This window comes from Dermacentor albipictus, chromosome 1, assembly GCF_038994185.2.
Source record: "Dermacentor albipictus isolate Rhodes 1998 colony chromosome 1, USDA_Dalb.pri_finalv2, whole genome shotgun sequence".
NCBI classification, from domain to species: domain Eukaryota; kingdom Metazoa; phylum Arthropoda; class Arachnida; order Ixodida; family Ixodidae; genus Dermacentor; species Dermacentor albipictus.
The window spans coordinates 218,397,079-218,419,049 of record NC_091821.1 but is presented as its reverse complement, the minus strand read 5'-3'; positions in this window follow the sequence as shown (position 1 = coordinate 218,419,049).

Genomic DNA, 21,971 nt, shown 5'->3' with positions numbered 1-21,971 from the left:
CGGTCTTCTTTCTGTCTTCTTCTTCCTGGAACCATGAGACGCACTTGAGGTTGTTCTAAACACCACAAAGCTGAGGTTGAACGTGCTGAGGGTGTGAAGCCCGATGGTAGACAGGCACGATGGATGCTGACCTCGTTGGAGAAGGACGCCTGTGGTCGTCGTTCTGGCAGGCAGGCAAGAGAGCTTGATTGCATGCGTGAAACATGACGAACATAGGCCCTAAGCGTGTCGATGCTAATGTAAGTCGTGATCGGATGGTCTCGAGCCATTATAATGGTTCCTGCTGCTGAGGCGCTCCGGGGAAGTCCTAGGCAAACACGTAGTGCCTGTGCTTGCACGCTCTGTAATTCTCGAAGATTTGACTTGCATGTTTTAGCAAGCACGGGAGAACTATAACGTAGCAATCCGATAAAAAAGTGCTCGATATAACTGTAGCATGGAGCCCACTGACGATCCCCATGTTTTCCCGGCGATAAACTTGAAGACATCAACAATATATGTGAGCTTCTTCTTCAAGTGGGCAACATGAGGGCTCCAAGAGAGGTCCCGGTCCACAATGACACCCAAAAACCGATGGGTTCTCTTCTAGGAGATAGGCTGGCCATTAATGCATACTGGATAACCAGACATTGGTTTTCGTGTAAAACCGACTAAAGCACATTTTTTTTGTTGAGATGGTAAGGGCTTGCGTGTGAAGATAGTGAGATGCCTGTGTTGCTGCTTTCTGCAGCCTTGCGCGAACCTGCAGACGAGTGACCGCTGATGACCAGATGCAGATGTCGTCGGCGTAGATTGAGACACTCACTGTTTCCGGTAGGGATTCGGCCAGCCCAAGAAGTGCTAGGTTGAAAAGAATAGGGCTTAGAACCCCACCTTGGGGAACTCCTCGGCATATGTAGTGGTCGGTAGTCGGACCATCTTCCGTACGTACGAACAAGGACCTTTGTGCCAAGTAGTTTCTGATCCATCGATATACTCGCCCTTCTTGTTCAATTGTCAAAAGTCCGTCTAGAATGGGTTGATGGGAAACGTTGTCGTAAGCGCGTTTCACGTCCAGAAAGAGCGCTACTGATAATCGTTTCCAAGATTTTTGCTGTTCTACAGATGACACTAAATTGATGACACTGTCAATCGATGAACGGCCTCGTCGAAATCCCGCCATGGAATCAGGGTAAATTTTTGGTGTTCAAGGTACTATTCGAGACGCATGAGGATCATACGTTCCATGAGTTTCCCGACGCAGCTGGCAAGTGCTATAGGCCGATACGATGCCAGTTCGAGCGGTGACTTTCCTGCTTTTAGTAGCGGTACCAGGCGGCTGCGTTTCCACTCCTGTGGGACGACACCATCTTTCCGTGAACTATTAAAAAGGCTGAGGAGTTCTCTTCGTGCTTCTCGGCCTAGGTGGCGCAAAGCAGTATATGTTATGCCATCGGGCCCTAGTGAAGACGAACACCTACAGAGCGCCATAGCAGCTTCTAACTCTTCCATAGAGAATGAAGCCTCCATACTAGTATCTCGTGGTCCGGGGATGTCGCTTAAAGCCATGTCAGGGACTAAAACTGTGCCACCGGCGATTTGCGCGCAAAATTCCTCTGCAACGTCTATCTCACGGCGGTTTTGATAGAGAGCGAGGGCGTTAAAAGGGTGTCGTTGCTGGGGACTTGACAAAAGACCCCGCAGGGTAGGTACGCCACACACGGGACAATGGCTTGCGGGGGTCCAGTGAGTGCAAAAGCATTTCCATCTTTGATCCGCTAGCTTATTCATTCGGTGTTTGATCTTCTTTTGCATGCCCCGAGCTTCTCTGACGTCAAGAATTGACTTTGTGCGCGTGTACCTCCTTTCAGCACGGCGACGTATTGTGCGAAGCCTTTCCAATTCAATGTCATTCTCTGTACGCTTTTTCGAATGTGTGAAGCAACGCGTGCAATCTTGCATTGCGTCTTCTAATATGTCTTTTAATCTGCGTGCGATATGTTTCTTGCAGGTGTCTTCTACTCGATCTTGAAAGACTGACCAATCGATTTGGCGAGATGCATCCGGTAATGCGCCGTCTAGACCATTGATTCTCACATAGGTCGGAATATGATCACTTCCATGGGTTTCAATATCAGTGAACCACTGCACGCTCGAAGTCAGGCAACGTGACACCAAAGTCAAGTCAAGGCAGCTACTGTACGTTGTTCCTCGCAGAAATGTCGGACTTCCGTCATTTAGAAGACACAGGTTGTGGCCTGATGCAAAGGATATTAATGACCTGCCCCTCGAATTTATCCTGGAGCTTCCCCATATATGGTGGTGAGCGTTGAAGTCCCCTGTTATTATCCAAGGACCGGGAGTAGTAGCCATAATATCTTCTAGTCTTTTGCTGTCAAACTGACTTGTTGGGGATAGGTAGACGCCAATAATAGTAAAAGACAGCCTCTTCTTTTTCACACTAACACAGACGTATTGGTTACCGTCGTGTGGCGCTACGGGTTGCGAAAAATACGTTAGGTCCTTGCGAATGTAAACCAGAACCTTACTACTACGGACACACGTTTTTGAAACAAAAGGTTCATATCCTGATAGTCTTATGGAGGCTGCTAAGTTCGGTTCACAGATCACCAGTATAGGAATGTGGTAGTCAAACACGAACTGTCGAAAATCCGAAATACGTGACCTTAGGCCTCTCGCATTCCATTGGAATATGGAGGCACTTCTGACATCATCCCGGAACGATCGCTGTTACTGTCGATGAGCCATGGTTCTGCTGTAGAAGTTCTCAAGCACTGGACTTCTGAAGGCTCGCTAGAACCGGACTGATGGCATCCAGCACTTGCAACGCACTTCGAGCTGTTGGTGTCTGTTTCTTGTCCAGAAGAACACGAATAGCACTCATCAGAGAGCTGATCATGACAACAATTTGTTGATCTTGGTCCGTCAGTTTATCAGGAACAGTCGAAGTGTCCCTTGTTGTAGAAGTCTGATTTCGCTCAGTAGGAGCATGTAGCCTCGGGAGTGCAGGCCACGCGTCAGCAGCAGGGCTGTTCGTTGCATCTTTGTCCTTTGAGCTGACTGCGTTTGGCCTGGGCGGAAGAGTGGGTGGCAGTGTACGTGGCTGGCGCTCTGCAGAGGCTTTGGAGGTTCGTGATCGACGTTGGCGACGCAATCGTCGCCGCCTAATAGATGTTGCTGCTTCTCGGTGAGACGAGTGGTCTCTAACCATTTTCCTCAATATTGCCATTTCCTTGCGAATTAAAGGGCATTCCTTCGAGGAGGCATCGTGAGGGCCGCTGCAGTTTGCGCACTTCAGCACACTGGCTTCGCACGTGTTAGTGGTGTGGGGCCCAGTGCAGCGAGAACAGATGGTAGTATTCTTGCACACACTACTCACATGCCCAAACTTCATGCACTTCCAGCACTGCAGCGGTTTTGGTATGAAGGGGCGAACTGCGTGTCGGAAGTGGCCCACTTTTACATGCGATGGTACGGATTCGCCTTTAAATATGATTTTGACACACCGTGACGTGCCGAGACGAAACGCGTTTGTGATGATGGTGTTTTCTGTAGTTGGCTTGATTAAGATCGACAGATCGGAGTCGACAATGGTCTCATCAACATCATAAATTATGCCACTACTGATTTGTTTGCCCAGCAGAATATGATGGCGGACTTTCATCCCGTCAAGTTCCGTGACATTGCGCAAAGAATCCAACGCAGCCGCGTGTTCTACGTCAATCGCTAGGACGTTCTTACGGGTGTTCACTCTGATGTCTTTGATTTCATTCGGAACCAGTGCCTCTAGATGTGAAGACACGGCTTGCCTGTTGAGGCGTCTCAGGTTGTCAGTAGCGAGAACTGGCGTGAACAGGACGGTGAGCTCCTCGGTATTCCGCGAAGATCTCACGGTGGACTCACTCGAATTCGAAGATGCACTGAGAAACCTTCGTTTTGCTTTACGACTCCGCACCAGCTCGAAGGCGTCGTCACAAGAATCTTCACCGCTGACATAGTACTGCATGGTGTCGTAGCTGTCAGTGTCGCTCTCAGTGCCGTTGCGCTTCCTGGAGGCAGCCGTCGCGGGCACTGCCGACTCCGGCGGACGCGCGTGAGACTCCATCTCCATCGCAGTTAAGGAGGAAATAGCAGTTCACAGGCAAAGTAAAAAAAATCCACAAAATAAGTAGAGCTGGAAGATTCGGTGTTCTGCCTGAAAGGCATAAAAGGAGAGTTTCAGTACAATATATGGGCAGTTGAGGTTAGCGTAAACGAGCATAAGGAGATGGTTTTGATATGGAAATTGACTGAATGTGCGAAGAAGTATACGCAATGTGTTTTTCATCGTCTATTCTTGGGCCGCAAGCGGTTTAGTCGCAGGAACTCGGTGAATTTGTGATGCAGGTATGCTAAGCTGTTTTTTCTCTCTGAACATGAACATTGCTAAAGAATACGGCGTGCGTAAAAGTGGCCTCTCCTTCGCTTTAGGCTAAAAATTGGCCGGGTTCGCGAGTTCGATGCACATTCGCTTCAGCTTCCGCGGGTACAAGGCGTTTCGTGACTACTCCGAAAAAAAAAGATGTGAGTTCGTCCACTTCACTCACTCACTCACTCACTCACTCACTCACTCACTCACTCACTCACTCACTCACTCACTCACTCACTCACTCACTCACTCACTCACTCACTCACTCACTCACTCACTCACTCACTCACTCACTCACTCACTCACTCACTCACTCACTCACTCACTCACTCACTCACTCACTCACTCACTCACTCACTCACTCACTCACTCACTCACCCACTCGAACACTATCAGGGCCAGGAGGAGGCTACAAAGGAAGTGGTTACTCTGTGACAGCGAAGCATATGCAGGAGTAGCAATACCAGTAGTAGTAATGAACAGGACAGGTGCCCTATGATAGCAGTCCGATGTACTATATTTTAGCACCTTCACGTTCATCGACTCTCATAATCGCAAGATTCAGCAGGGAAAAATCCGAACGTGTACGTGGAACTCAGAAAACAGCCCGTGTCCCTTGTCACGGCCCAGCGTAAGCACTCCAATCAGGTGGTCGCACCGGTCAGCGGAACTAGATTTTTGCATTGTTAGTACACGTCACAATTTGTTTTGCTTAGGTAATGTATGCCAGAATTTTGTGTGACTCGTGAAAGCGTTTTCTGTGCGAAGCGGAGCCCTTAAGCGTCACACTTCGAACAGTTGCACAGAATTTGCCAAATATTGTATCCACGTATGCTTTATCTCCACAAACACATCTAAATAGAACCTTGCGGGCGTAAAGTGGGGAAAAAAAGCTGCTCGTAGCAGCTTGACCAGCCCCGAATACCCTTAAAACAAAAGGAGAAAGGAGCAGCAGAGCGGAAATACAGTTTTCCCAAGTACTTACAAATTCAAGCACGACAACATATCATGTATAAGTATCGCAAATCAGGCGAGGGAGAAAAAAAGAAGAAAAACCAACAAAAGCAAGATGTGAACATGCAAGCAAAAAACCCACAAAATCTCATTGCACTTGACAAGCATATAGGCATTGTACAACTCACATATGAAAGAAAAAATCAAGAATATCAGGAGGACAAGATGTCGCAATATCAGTTTTATTAACAATAAGATCATTTAATAACCGAGTTAGCCTGGAGCACAGCATTTGTGATCCGTAGTTTGTGCGCGATTTTGGTACGTGCCAGTACTCTTTCTTGTACTGCATGGAGTTTCGTGTAGCTTCAAGTTAGCCATAAAAGTAATGTAGTTTATGTTTTTTTTCTGTTCATTTTTATACGCAAGCACTAAGCGATACTTTAAAAGGGCCTGTACTTTCAGTGTCTAAAGTTTATGAAATAAATAAGCTGAAGGGAAATCGTACGGTTTATTACAAATAGCTCGAAGAGCCTTCTTTTGCAGTATGTAGAGCCTGTTGATATTTGTTTCAGAAGTGGTAGCCCAGGCAAGACAACAATAATTTAAATGGCTGAGAAAAAGTTAATTTTATATGAAGCATTTAATAGAGCGAGGAAGATAGTTCAAGGAATAAAAAATTCCAGTGATTTGTGAAAGCTTACTAGCAAGAAAATCTATTGGCTATGCCAGGTCATAGTATGATAAAAAAATACACCTAGCGATTTAACCGAATTTACAAGTTCAATTTTAGAATTGTTCATTGTCAAATCTTCCTCTAGAGTAATTTGCGTGTTCTTAGCGGGAAATAACGCCGCCTTAGTTTTCTGGGAATTAATAGTCAAACCGTTGTCAAATGACCATGTGTACAGTTTATTCAAAACTGCATTAGCTCTTGTAATCAATTCGGCAGAGCGGTTAGAGGAAAAGAATAACGTAGTTTCACCAGCATAGATTACGTAACGCGTATCAATATCAATGTTTACTAAATCGTTAATACAGATATTAAAGAGCAGACGCCCTAAAATACTGCCCTGGGGTACACCTACCTTGACCGACCGAACTTCAGATTTAAAGCTATTTACTTGCACAAACTGCTGTCTACGACCAAGATACGACTTAATCAAGTCAAGTGCAATGCCGCGTATACCATTGTGGTTTAACTTACTAAGCAAGAGATCATGATTCATAGATTCGAAGACTTTTGAAAAGTCTACAAATACTCCCAATATTAGCAAACGTTCCTCAAAGTTATTTAGAATTAGTTATTTATGTTCAAGCAAACCTAGCTCTGTTGACATATTTTTCCGGAAAGCGTACTGGTGCTTAGTTATCAAGTTGTGCTTGTCCAGAAAGTCTCATAATTTGCAAAAAATAATTTTTTCCAAACACTTAGAAAAGTATAGTCTCGTATCTGGTGCAAATACCGCAACCACGATTGCGCCCAATTTCAATCGTGCAGGAACCATGAAGGAAGCGCTAACGAACGCAACATTCAGCCGCGCGTGACATATGCCGTTGAACTGACAGGGGTAAATTAGTAGTGGCCGGCACAACCGTGGAAGATACATGCCAAAAAGTGCTGCTTTTTATTAAAATCAAAGTAAAAAAAAAAGTATTTAGTCACCTTTAACGGCCGTGACTACTCTTTTTTCACGTAGTAGTATTAAAATATATCTAATGATATCAATAAATAAATAAATCGATAAAAGGTTCATTATAGTTCACAGGAACAGCTACGAAGCCTTTGCACTGGTGCACTTGAATCGGTAATACGCAAGACACAACGTACAGAAAATACAAATGTGGTAGACAAAACAGTGCGAGGTAGAGAAACGAATAGGGAAAAAACAAAACGAGAAATCGGGCGTAAAAGGGGCTTAAACATACAACATAATTGTATACATATAAAAACGACGTACAGCGCGAAGCACAAGGACTGCGAGAGACGATATACACTGCGCTGACTTCCAACAATATTTTATTGCGTTGCCACATCATGTGTATATATACAAGAGGGGGCATGCGCAGAAAACGAAAGGTAATCACAAGGGGTGTTATAACAGCAAGTCATCGTACTAAGAACATGGTCACTTGAAAAAAAAGCGAACATTACTATTTCTGTCTGTTGAGATACATGACTTCACTAGGGGTCAGCGCAACAGAGGGGGCACTAACGCACACACTACCGAGTTTTCTGATGAAATCAGCTTCTATAATATCCCGCGTGAGCTGCCTCTCGCAGTACTTGTCCTTCGCGCTGTACGTCGTTTTTATCATGAATTATCAACTAGCCCGAGCAACCACCCTAGTTGTATAAATATGTAAAGAACACAGGGAGTGGACTCTGACATATGTCAATACAGGCAAAGTACTTATTACATGTTCTTTGAAGTCTAGCCATAGGACAGAGACTATTGCAACAAGGCTACGTGGAAAACGCGGAACGCTGCCTGATATATATATATACTCTCGCATCACGGAATATTTTACATGATCAAGGCGCTCCGGGCAATGTATAGTGCCATGAAAAACTTTATAAAGGAACAAAACGTCTGATTTTATACCTCTTGATTTTATGGGTGCTCGCCGCTATCATTGTTCTGGGTGTTACTGGTTTTGCTGGGCACAGGTTTGCCGAAAAACACTGCAGTTAGTTCCGCGACTAACGTTGTGTTACTTTGGTTGTCCACAGTCACTACTACGTGACATCGTGCGTAGCTGCTTTTGTGTTTATGTACCTGATGCCGCTGTCCAGCCCGATGATGATGAGTTATTGGCATCTCCTTTGATTCGGGGCGGTGACGAATAGTCGCCTAGCCTGCTTGAGTTAATAAGGTATGCTGTGCATGCTTCCCTTTCTAGCATTTTTGTATACATCTGAATTTTTCTCTTCCTCAGAACTGCCCTATCTCAATTGTACCGCTACTTATGACTAACCGATCCGGTCGTATGAGTCTCTTCCCTACTTTTCTTCCACCATTATTTAAGCAACTCTCTCGACTGCTGACCGGTTGATGCATCCACCCACCCCAATCCGCCCACTTTAAGTCCAAGCGCTTCTAGAAGGTGTACGTTACCTACGGGTCTCACAGGATGAATACCTTCGCTTTCCATTAAGATGTGCCGACTGGTCTCCGCATTTTCGCTGCAGCAGACACATGGCTCATCTTGCTGCGAGTATTTGCTCCTCTGTATGTTTCTGTCATTAGGCAACCAGCCCAAACACTGAAGACAACGCCAACGTCGTCCCGGACCATCGAGCTAGCCGCAGGCTACAAAACCAGCCCCCCCCCCCCCCCCCCCCAGCACGTACTTCTACTGGAGACGACCAGCAGTCACAATTACAGCTGCAGCGTGCCCGCTGCGGTTGCTTAGTAGCTATAGTGTCGGGCTGCTAAGCACGAGGTCGCGGGATCGAATCCTGGCCACGGCGGCCGCATTTTGATGGGGGTGAAAGGCGAAAACACCCGGTGCACGTTAAATAACCCCGAATGGTCCAAATTTACGGAGCACCCCGCTACGGCGTGTCTCATAATCAGCGCGTGGTTTTAGCACGTAAAACCGCATAATTTCATTTTAATTTCAGCTGCAGCGTCTCCTGCACCCATCGTCCTGAAGCAGCCAAGGGAGCCTCCTATTTTCCATGGACGTTCCTTAGACGACCCCGAAACTTGGCTCGAGACGTTCGAAAGGATCTCGACCTTCAGTAACTGGAACGCTGAGGACAAATTACGCCACGTATACTTCAACCTGGAAGACGCCCGAGGACTTGGTTCGAGAACAAAGAGATCGCCCTAGCGACGTGGGACCTGTTCCGTGAGAACTGCGTGAAGATCTTCGGCAATGTCGAACGCAAAGAAAGGGTCGAAGTTTTTCTAGAAGCGTTGTCGTTTTATTTTATTTATTTACAGTACACCCTGCAGCGCCGAAGCATTATAGCAGGGGAGTGGGTACAACATGAAGTGGCTAGCACGAGAATAGAATCACACAAAAGGGAGGGATGACAACGGAGCAATGCATCAAGATAAAAATAAGCATAAAAAAAGTACATGAAAAAGGTACATCAAAAAAGTACATCAAAAAAGTACATGAAAAAAGTGCAAGAGAAAAGTACAAGAAAAAAGTACAAGAAAAAAGTACAAGAAAAAAGTACAAGAAAAAAGTTCATTCATCCTGCAGTCATTAGTTTGGAAGACGATTGCAACTTCAAATCATTGATTAGTCTTAAAAATGCATCCCGAGGAGCACTCACAACTTCAACTGGCAACTTATTCCATTCAGAAATACTGCGGGGAAAAAAAGAAAACTTCATATAGTGGGCGTGTATTGTCGTTTACCTCGTTACAGAACTACGTCCTCGTAAAGAAGTTCTCCCCAGTCCACGCAAGCTACTTTCTCGTTGCGCCTGCCGCAATGCGGCCAGAAGTCCTGCACGCCCTGCATGTTGATCTAGGCAGCCGGGTACCTCGGCTTTTCCCGTACGATGGCAAGGATACAAGAGAAGTCTGACCACCGACGTCACCCGTTACGCCAAGAAGTCCCGAGACTGTCAGCGACGCAAGACGCCACGAAGGCCAACGGGATTATTAAAGCCAATGGAGCCTCCTTGTCGAACATTCCAACATATCGGAATGGACTTATTGGGGCCCTTTCCGACGTCACTATTAGGGAATAAGTGCTACAGAATAGTTAGGACTACCCAATACATTACCCGCTACGCCAAAGCGAAAGCCCTGCGGGAAGGTAGTGCGGCCGAAGTGGCAAAATTTTTTGTCGAGGACATCCTGCTACGACAAGGAACCCGCGAAGTGCTCCTCATCCACCAAGGAATGGCTTTAAAGCGGAGCTTACCCCAGCGATTCTGCAATACAGCCAGGCAAGTCATAGGAGGACAACTGCCTATATACCACTTGCAGCCGAGTGGTATTATGGAGCGGCTGAACAAGACCCTCGCCGAAATGTTAACAATTTACGTCGACGTCCAGCACGAGGCGCGGGATTCCGACCTTCCGCACGTAACCTTCGCTTACAATGCCGTAGTGCAAGAAACAACGCAGATCACGCCGTTCAAGCTGGTTTAGGGAAAAAAACCGACGAAGGCTCTCGACGCCATGCTGCCACGCGTTACCGACGAAACGAATCTTGACGTCGCCGCCTATCTGCAGCGCGCCGAAGAAGCACGACAACTCGCCCGCCTGCGCATCAAGAACCAGCAAAGGACGGACAGCTGACACTACAATCTTCGACGACGCTGCGTGGAATACCAGCCCAGCGACCATCTTTGGGTTTAGACCCCGACACGCCGTGACGAAGGCTTAGAAACTATTGCGATGCTCTTTCGGACCCTGGAAGTTCATCCGACGTATTGGCGTACTCGACTCACAGTCGTGCCAGACGACATTTCTCAATTACAGCGGCTCCATTCACGTCCTGAAATAGTCCATGTTTTGTGCCTTAAGCCCTTCTATACCTGCGTTAACTAATTTTGATACATTGTTTATGTGTTGCTATTTTTTCTTCACGACGTGTGCGTTTGTTTCTCGCTCTCGTGTTATGTTTGTAGCATCGGGACGATGTTTTTAAGAGGGTGGCATTGACACGCATGCTTGTTTTTCTTTATCCGGTGACCGCATTTCACCGGCTAACAAAAGTTAAAGGTTTTCGCTCGGCGCAAGACGTCCCTTTATGTATCGGAAGTTTCTTGAACGTTATCGATGGTTCTATCTGTTGCCTATATTGTCGCCGAGCCTTGTGTAATCAAAGTCTGTTCACGACGCGAATACTGGTGTACATTCTGGAACTTAAGTGAGCACCAGCTGCATGGACGGTTCATTGATCCATCTATAATATAATCGACACATCTGATCCACAGATCAGGTTTCGATGATCGTCGAGTGTGCTGCCGCTATCATTGTTCTGAGTGTTACTTGTTTTGCTGGGCATAGGTTCGCTGAACAGTTAGTTCCGCGACTTGCGTTGTTCACCGTCACTACTACGTGTTACTATGCTGAATCGGAAAGAGCAGAACAGGCACACGAGGCTACGATGCGGCCTGAAATAGAGCGATACGAAAGGAAATGCTAAACAGACGGACATGCAGTTTGCTACCCTGCACTGGAGGAAAGGGATGGATAGAGAAGGAAGGGGAGAGAAAGCACTAGTTTCGTGCATATGTGAAGGTGCGCTCCAAGTCTATAGATGATCATAGGGACCTGTAGACTTGACGTACTGCAGTAAAGTGGTCGTTGCTTCCTGAGCCAAGATGTGCCACTGCCTTGTTCCAAGGATCTCAGTTTCCTAGAACGGTCTTGAGTCGATGCGGTTTAATGCTATCCAGAGTAGTCACCGTTGGAAGTCGTACCGGAAACAAAGGCACAAGAGGTGTTCAATAGTCTCTTCGCTTCCGCAAGAGTCTAACGTAGGCATGTCACCCATTCTAATGAGGAACCAGTAAAGTAAACTTTTGTAAATACCACCTCGAGCCATTGACAGCACAACAATGAGGCATCAGTGCGGGAAACTTGTGATGGAACTTGAAGCTGTAAGGAAGGATCCAGGTAATGCAGACGACAGTTCGGGAGTTTAGTAGTAGACCAATAAGTGTGCGACAAAGTTTGTATCAGAAAGTAAAGTGTTTTTCCAGTCAGCCCGAACGGTTTCGATTCCCCCAAACAGAACCGGCCAATGCGGTCCGAGACGTTCCGAGACGCGCAGGTGAGCAAAATAAGCAGATGAGATACCGTATGCGCGCAGAGATACAACAGAACATGCTGGCGTAGCAGTCAGCGAATTAATTCGCTAGCGAAAGCTGCCAACAATGATGCGACATTTTGACGTATGCCATTATCGCATGTTAAATGCGTATTAACTGTTCTTGAAAGTGTTGAAAACCAAAATTGTGTACGTACACTTCGTGTACGCGCAGTACCAAGTAACCGATGCATTATTTTTGCGAAGTGGACCCTCATCTTAAATACCACTTGGATCTAGACATTGTTATGTTTTGTGACTACTGGTCTGACAGCACGAAAGAGAAGTGTAAGGAAAGCAGTGCTAGTATGCATTACATACTTTACATTACATTACAACATTACAAGCATACAGTTTGTACACACAGCATACACAGTTTATACAGAGAAAGAGGATAACACACACACACACACACACACACACACACACACACACACACACACACACACACACACACACACACACACACACACACACACACACACACACACACACACACACACACACACACACACACACACACACACACACACACACACACACACACACACACACTCACACACACACACACACACACACACACTCACACACACACACACACACACACACACAAGAAAGAGTGCATGCAGTACAATGGCAAAAATATCGCTGGTTATTCTTATATACATATAGGCAACAGCTCTATCTTGTACGCTGTTCAACGAAATTCGCTCAGGCACTGTTTTGCTCTTCGGCCTAGAAAAGTTCACAAGGCCAGCCTCTCCGAAAATGGTGTTAGCCCTGTCATCTGAGCTCCGTCGTCACGTCGTCGCTCTGTTAGGTGCTATTCCTTTTGGCATAGTTTAAAGCGATACATCATCGGCATAATATATGCGGTCGACGTCAGCTGCCTCGTTAGCTTTGCTCCTGAGGTCTACGAAAAGATCGTTAAATAAAATTGGACTTAGCGCTGCTCCTTGCCGGAAGTATGCCTTCACGATAGGAGCTTAGGGTCAGGCAGCGGCTCATCATTTTTTTTGCTGGAAAGTTCAGCTTAGTTGGAAAAAGAAAACACCTTAACAAGACGAAGAAAAGGAGACTAGTCATTTTTCGCCCAAGGGCTATAAACTGCATGCTGATATGCCCTATCAAAGGAAGTTTACTTTTCCTTTCCTTTTTTTGCATACAAGGCATTAGTGGGCTGACTCACTGCAATTTTTTCAGAGACGATTGAAAAAGTTTCGTCCACGTGTGTCTCTCTTGATGAAAAAGGAAGCGAGAACACTTTATTTAAAAGCAGAGAGGTTTGCCGACGTAGAAATATTCGCCTATACAAGCTGCTCTGTAAAGGAAGCGGAGAGGGGAGTGAGACCCTTGAACAGCGAGGGCAGATTAATTAAATAAAGAAAACGACTCGTAATCTTGATTTCGCTGTTGACCAATGAATGACATACATTTTGAAGGGACAGCGCAAGACGACAAAATACAGATCACAGGAAAGACACGGGACAGCGCTGAAAGATCTTTCCTGCTTTCTGTTTTCGTCGTCCTGCGCCGACCCTTCAAGATGTTCAATTTACCCAAATGTCGATTCTTCTCAAATGGCATACATTTGATTTCTTATGGCAACCAGATTTCTAAAAAGCAGCCTCTTCATTCAATATATGCGATCGAGATGTCGAAGGCTTGGCGTTGCTCTGATGAGCAGTGTCGAACATCTAATAAACGCCTCAGAGTCTAACGGCCTTGATAGAGCATTGTCCTATTTAGCTTGTTATTGAGCTTCAATGTACAGTGGCGACCAAAAGTTTGGGGACCAAAGGTGCCGCAATGTTTTATTGCCCACCCTAGGCATTCCGGCTGAAATTAGGAACGAATGCGTACGCGCGCGTGATTGCACAATACAACGTATTAAACCAATTCCAGGCCGCTTAGTTGGGCTTCATTATATTTAAAATTTTTTTCTGGTGTCGTGGTCCTCATACTTCTTATAGTGACTGTACGTTCTACAGGCTATTCGGGTGTGCTCCACCGATTCTCCAGAGCTGCAGCCGTTTCAGTAGAGGCTTGGGACAGTATAATTGTCGCGTCTTTTTCTTTGTATGTACGTTGTCTTGCTGCGCGCTGCTGCTATAAAGGAACTTATTCTATGACCAAAACGTCTAGGCGGTGATTTGTGCGTGCGGCAATAAATTTCAGTCGAGTAAAAGTCTCCAAGTCCCTTGGTAGACGTCTTGTGAACTTGACTGAAGTTCTAAGTTGTGTGGGTCTTCGGGCCTCACAGGAGTACCGACCACCGCGGGCTCGAGCTTAGCGAGCCACAGGGCCGCGTCAGCTGTCAGCCTCAAGCGCACCGCTGCGTGCGAGCTCACGCCGCAAGAGGCTACCGCACGTCGCACGCAAGAACAGAGTATTGTCCTGAGTTGACAGAAACCGTTGTCTCCGGCGGCACCCAACACTGCACAAACGCCCGGTCCCGGGGCGGCGCGAGAACCAAAGGGGTACCGCACCAAGGGCGAAAAATGCAGACAGGGATGCCTATAGCATGTCGCTACGAGAGCACAGGCTCAAGCTCGGACATGCCGCTATAGGAAAAGTCCTGGCGGCTATGCTACTTGCTCTCGCGATAACCAATGGGCCAATTTGCGAGAGCTCGGGCAATCTCCTTCGCCCCTACGATAAGTGCGGCTCGGCGAGTGGAGCGCCACCGCTGACAACCTGTTGCGGGAGAGAAGGGGGTGAGACGTAGAGATTGCAGAACAGGTGAACGCGCCCGCGCAGTGGCGCTGGCGCAATCCTGCATCCCCACAAGGTCAATACAGTAGAAGAACTCACAGTGACCGATTGGGAAAGACAAGAGGCTGAATGCGCAAAGCTTCTCGTTCGTAATTGCTTTTTGACATTGGCCGGCCACCTTCACTAATAACACGTCCAGCATCACGGTTGGCTAGAACTTGCTCTTACAAACAATTCTAGCAGAAGAGCTCTTTTGTGAATACAGGCATAGAGTTTCTCCCGCTCCTTTGGGAAACATTGAGCTTTCCCAAAGCGGATGCCTCAGTTTTCGTGCGAAATATTTATCGTAAATGGAAATGATTATGATCCTTACGAGCCCCCTGAACCGCTTTTTCGTTTGATGATACATCACAGTGCGTTGGAAGCCGTTGAAAAGTTAAAAAAATTATGAGATGATCAACATTATATGTAAAGTGGTGTAAGTGCGCCTTGTCGCTAATGACGAAGTGGCCATTCAGTTGGCACCTTTCATGCGCAGACTTTGTAAAGTTGCCATTCGGTGCATGAATATTGTCCATTGCCGTATGAGGTACCGTATGAGGCATTTGACTTTTTTATTGCATACACTTCTGCTGATGTCGATGATGTTGCTCTTTGAAGACGACAAGCAAGCATTCTTCGGGTGAAGTGTACAAACCACAGGAAGAGACTTGGTGCACTGATGCATGAGCTATCACTGAAGATGTGTCCTGTTCGAGTATTCCGTGCATGTTACGTCTGTGACGTTTGTAGCAATTTTAATTCTTCTTACTGTTCGGTCCACATTGAACAACACGAAGCGACGGAACTTAATTTGAAGCATCGACTACACCACTCATATATTCTTATCAATTTAGTTTTCGGACGAAAATTTCCTAACTGAGCTGTAAAATGCGCATGCAGGAAGCCAGTATGCAGTTCGCACAAAATAGGAGGTGCCCTTTGCGTGTATAGAAATTAGAGATAATTAAGTAAAATTATACACTACTTCCTTAAAATTGTGAGGAAAAAGAAGCAGCTGTCTAAAGAACCATCTCATGAGATGCGACAAGGGATGTTCCACCGAAGTAAAAACACTTTTTATCCCAATTCTTGATTGCGTGGTCGGTGTATCTGAACGCCAGGTAAATGTTGCCAGAATACCTGAGCAGAGTTCTCTTCGCCTTCAGTAACGAGACCACGCGTTGTACACGCATACGTATAGCCGCACGTAACCTTCTTTATTGAAATGATTCGCTCATACAAAAAGTAGTTATGATCCCGAGCCTAAGAAAAATTTATGAAACTTCAAGTTGTAAATTACCTTACTATCAGAAATACTCGATTTCTTTATGAGTATGCGTTAGTGGAAAACCAAGATTTATAACGTGAGAGCTGCCGGTACAAGAACTTGTCTTAAGGTGAAGTTTCAAAATCTTCACTAGCAGAGCGGAGTGCATCGTCTGAAGCGCAAGTCGGCTCCACACTCAAATTCAAGTCATGTTTTGTTCCCGCGAGGACATTGGATATTTAGGAGAGAGGTGTTCTTCAAGCTCCTCCGGGATACAGGGTTGGAAAGCGAACGGTGAACCGTGTGGATCGCCTTGGTTTGGAAAACGCACCACGTATTTCGTTTCCTGCCAACTTGTTGCTTGACACTCGCTGTTGTTAAAATACGTTGTTGGAGTAGTTGGTGCATTGTATTAGGGAAAAAACCAGCCTAGAAAGACCCACACACGGAACATACAAGCCTCTTTCCTGTCTTCTTGTACGTGTGCTTAATTAGTTTCCTTAGTTTTTTTTCTTAATTGGCATTGTTAGCTGGACTGAAAAGTGTTTCAGACCGTATCGTGTTTGATAGATGGCGTTCATGCGGAGCAATTGCGGCAACTTTTGAAGGCTAGGTCGGCCTGCAGAAAAAGCAACACCTCTTTTCCTCCTCATCTACATCGTGATTCCTTCGTATACAATAGTGCAGAGGTCATTTATTCAAGAAACGCAGATTACCATGCAGAAACAAACATGCGTCCTGATATCGCCGACTAAAATGTTAGGTAATATTTTACATAATTACTGGCCACACTGTGGTGTTTTCACTGCAGTTTATGTCATTACCAGAAAACAATCCAGCTGCACAGACAAAAGATGACGAGTAACATATACGTAAAAACGTTGTTTTAAGGAAGTTGCATACATTTTAATCATGGGCACAGTGTATATATTATAACGCATCAAAGGATGGGGGCTCGAGCTCTGTTATTCTTGAATGTGTAGCGTTACTTTACTTGCATTTTATTTAATTTTCACTTCCTCCTCCACTCATTCTTGCAAAGTTATTCTGGTGTCGACAATTTTTCTACGGCTGTAGGCTACCATTTCTTTAGTAAGGCACTGTAAAAACCGGATTAGCATAAAGCTTCTCTTTGAAGTGCTGGCATTATTCTTTTCGAAATTTTCTTAGCAACCATCTACCCGCAGTGGTTGCTTAGTGGCTATGGTGTTGGTCTGCTAAGCACGACGTCGCGGGATCGAATCCCGGCCACGGCGGCCGCATTTCGATGGAGGCGAAATGCGAGCACACCAATGTTGTTAAATTTAAGTGCACGTTAAAGGACCCCAGGTGGTCCAAATTAATCCGGAGTCTTCCACTACAGCGTGCCTCATAATCATATCGTTCTTTTGGCACGTAGAGCTCCATAATTTAATTTTTAGCAACCGTCTAGGCCAAGCAAACCACTAAAAATCCAGTCCATCAATCTTCCTGGCAGCCTCGCAGCAGAAAGTTTGGCCGCAACTTTAGAAAAGAAGGCCCTACTGACCCTTTTTATGCAGCTCGTGATAAAACAGAGCGTACTGTCTGGTCTTGAGTAATCCTGGCGCTCGAGTTTACTACAACTGTTCAATTACGACTCAATTTCTATTAACGGGGGCTGAGCTTTGACGTCTGCCTGCCGTCCAGTTTTTGTCATTGATCAGCGAACTTTCGTGTGGCCAAATGTGCGTGTGCGAGGCTGAGAGTGTTTATACATCGCACAGCTGAAAGACGATACACTGAAACAAAAAGCATTGTTTGGTGCGCTCCCTTTTGAGCACACGGAGTTTTCGTAATGCCATGTACACATCCCAGACATAGCTTTAATCAAAGCAGCGCAACCTACCCATATATATATATATATATATATATATATATATATATATATATATATATATATATATATATATATATATATATATATATATATATATATATATATATATAGTATGATTTTAGTTTATTTCGAATGCTTTTTTTAAAGCCTGCGCATTAAACCAAAGTGAACCATTTGTTAGTTCAACTAATTAGATTATGTACCTTCTTATCTACAATCCTTACGGGAATATTTATATTGAAAAGTTGACAAAGAATCATCACAATTAAGAGTCTAGTCCCGTACGTGTTTCTACAATTCAATATTGCTATGTAGATCAAGATAAACTGCCGCAAATTGTTCGTTCAATTAATCTCATTACGCGCGCGGGAAAAAAGAAGCGCTGCTCGCGGTGAAACCCTTCTGTGTCATGTAGTATATCGATATATAGCGGCGGCGTGCACTGAAGCTTCGCCATATCCTGCTGATGGAGTGACTATGCGTCTGATGGTGAGTTGCGGGAACCACCATTCGGGATCAGCTCGTGGAAAGAGGCAAGTGTAGCTTCATTTTTGCGTCATAGAAGGGTTGGACGGGGAGCCGCGCTTCGCTGTGCGGCATGCGTAATCACGTAAATTGATCAAATAACTTGAAGCCTTTCATTTTGTTATACATGGCCATTTTGACGAGTAGAAACACGGAACTGGATTTTTATGACGAATTCTCCTGAACTTTCCAATATAAATACGTGCCGTAAAGTTTGTGACTAAAAGGGTAAAAAATGTAATTAGTCTATTTTGTGAATGGATAATTTTGATATTTCTTGCAAATTATGTCCGCCCCGGTATATAATTCTTCACTATAGGCTTGATGCGGGTAAGTTTCGAAGATTAAAAAAAAAAGATGTGCGAAGCAAAAAGGAAAAAAGAGAAGAGAGAAACTATAATCTTTGCCGGAATACCAAGCCAAATGAAGTTCATTTAGGAAATTATACAACTTGGCTGTGGTTTTGTAGCGATGCCTTTTCCGGTGCTCTTTCTTTTCGCGCTTCGTCAGTGGTCAGAGCACCGCTCCGACCGCGTTATCAATGGAATCAGCCGGCTGTGAACGGTGGATGGTAAGAGCGGCATAAAATCGAGCCAGAAGCATGCCTACAAAATAACAGCCCTGTTTTTGTTTGCACTTTATATGTGCACCATAAACGCAAAATTTAAACAACTAGCTAGTTAACTTTAGTTCATCATGCAGTTTTTGAACAGGATTGTCGCGCACCGTGTGTCCCCCAAGGCGCCTAACTGCAAGCCGCATTTGCAAAGTTCGCAGGTCATTAAAAAAAAAGTGAAGGCTTTTTTAACGTTGAAGGCACGGTATATAAAAACAAAACTTTGTCAACCACCCGCCGCGGTCACTTACTGGCTTTGGCATCGTGCAAAAAAAAAAAAAAACGCTCGTCTGCCATGCATTGGGTGCACGTTCATCATCATCATCAGCCTGGTTACGCCCACTTCAGGGCAAAGGCCTCTCCCATACTTTTCCAACTACCCCGGTCATGTACTAATTGTGGCCATGTTTTCCCTGCAAACTTCTTAATGTCATCCGCCCAACTAACTTTCTGCCGCCCCCTGCTACGCTTCCCTTCCATTGGAATCCAGTCCGCAACCCTTAATGACCATCGGTTATCTTCCCTCCTCATTACATGTCCTGCCCATGCCCATTTCTTTTTCTTGGTTTCAACTAAGATGTCATTAACCCGCGTTTGTTCCCTTACCCAATCTGCTCTTTTCTTATCCCTTAACGTTACACCAATCATTATTCTTTCCATGGCTCGTTGCGTCGTCCTCAATTTCAGCAGAACCCTTTTCGTAAGCCTCCAGGTTTCTGCCCCATACGTGAGTACTGGTAAGACACAGCTGTTATAAACTTTTCTCTTGAGGGATAACGGCAACCTGCTGTTCATGATCTGAAAATGCCTGCCAAACGCACCCCAGCCCATTCTTATTGTTCTGATTATTTCAGTCTCATGATCCGGATCCGCAGTCACTACCTGTCCTAAGTAGATGTACTCCCTTACCACTTCCAGTGCCTCATTACCTATCATAAACTGCTGTTCTCTTCCGAGACTGTTAAACATTACTTTAGTTTTCTGCAGATTAATTTTCAGACCCACCCTTCTGCTTTGCCTCTTCAGGTCAGTGAGCATGCATTGCAGTTGGTCCCCTGAGTTACTAAGCAAGGCAATATCATCACCGAATCGCAAGTTGCTAAGGTATTCTCCATCAACTTTTATCCCCAATTCTTCCCACTCCAAGTCTCTGAATACCTCCTGTAAACACGCTGTCAATAGCATTGGAGAGATCATATCTTATTGGGATTTTGTTGCTTTCTTTATCGAGGACTACGGTGGGTGTGGAGCAGCTATAAATATATTTCAGTATTTTTACATTTGGCTCATCTGCACCCTGATTCCGTAATGCATCCATGACTGCTGAGGTTTCGACTGAATCAAACGCTTTTTCGTAATCAATGAAAGCTATATATAAGGGTTGGTTATATTCCGCAGATTTCTCTATCACCTAATTGACAGTGTGAATATGGTCTATTGTTGAGTAGCCTTTACGGAATCCTGCCTGGTCCTTTGGTTGACAGAAGTCTAAGGTGTTCCTGATTCTATTTGCGATTACCTTAGTAAATACTTTGAAGGCAACGGACAGTAAGCTGATCGGTATATAATATTTCAAGTCTTTGGCGTCCCTTTTCTTATGGATTAGGATTATGTTAGCGTTCTTCCAAGATTCCGGCACGCTCGAGGTTATGAGGCATTGCGTATATAGGGTGGCCAGTCTTTCTAGAACAATGTTCCCACCATCCTTCAACAAATCTACTGTTACCTGATCCTCCCCAGCTGCCTTCCCCCTTTGCATAGCTCCCAAGGCGTTCTTTACTTCTTCCGGCGTTACTTGTGGGATTTCAAATTCATCTATACTATTCTCTTTCACATTATCGTCGTGGGTGCTACTGGTACTGTATAAATCTCTATAGAGCTCCTCAGACACTTGAACTATCTCATCCATATTAGTAACGATATTGCTGGCTTTGTCTCTTAACGCATACGTCTGATTCTTGCCTATTCCTAGTTTTTTCTTCACTGCTTTTAGGCTTCCTCCGTTCCGGGTGCACGTTAAGGAACCTCAAGTGGTCGAAATTATGAAGAGTCCCCCAATACGGCATGTCCCATAATCATATCGTGTTTTGGCTCGTAAAGCACCAGAATTTAATTTATTTGCCAATCTTCCCTTGTTAAACATGCGTCGAAACGTCTCATACTTCTCCGCACATAAACCCCTCTGCTCACAATGCTTCCTTCACCACTAGCAGAACGGCGCATTAGCAATGCAAGCCGTCGCAACATCTACGTCTCACACCATCAGGCCGCGTGAACTTGTGTTTGCGGAAAGTGTAAACAATTACATATTTGAATATACGATTGTACGTACCATATGTCTCCTTGAATATCATTTAATTGAAACTACTTAAGAAACCTTCGCTTAACGTAGATCCCGACAAATGCGTTGGATATGCCGTAACTTTTTCAGCATCAGAGTTAGCAAATAGACAATGCCAGAAGCGACGTCTAATACGTGCAAAAAAAAAAAAAGAGCACGGTCACTGAAATCTGCGTGCGACAGAATTGTTTTATCATCATAGTCATTTGCTTATTTAAAGGTTATTGGGCGAGTGACTGGTTGATTCATTCAAATGTTAAGAGCTGGGACCGGTTGAGACGTCGGAACAAACCTTTGTTATAAGCTGTTCTTCAACGGGGTTTGATTGCGGGCCGCGGCGAACGCATTCACACTGGGGCAGAATGCAAAAAACGCGCGTGCACCGTGCTTTGGATGTTTGTCAAAAACAGCGGGCATTCGAAATGAATCTGGAGACCTCTACGATATCACTCC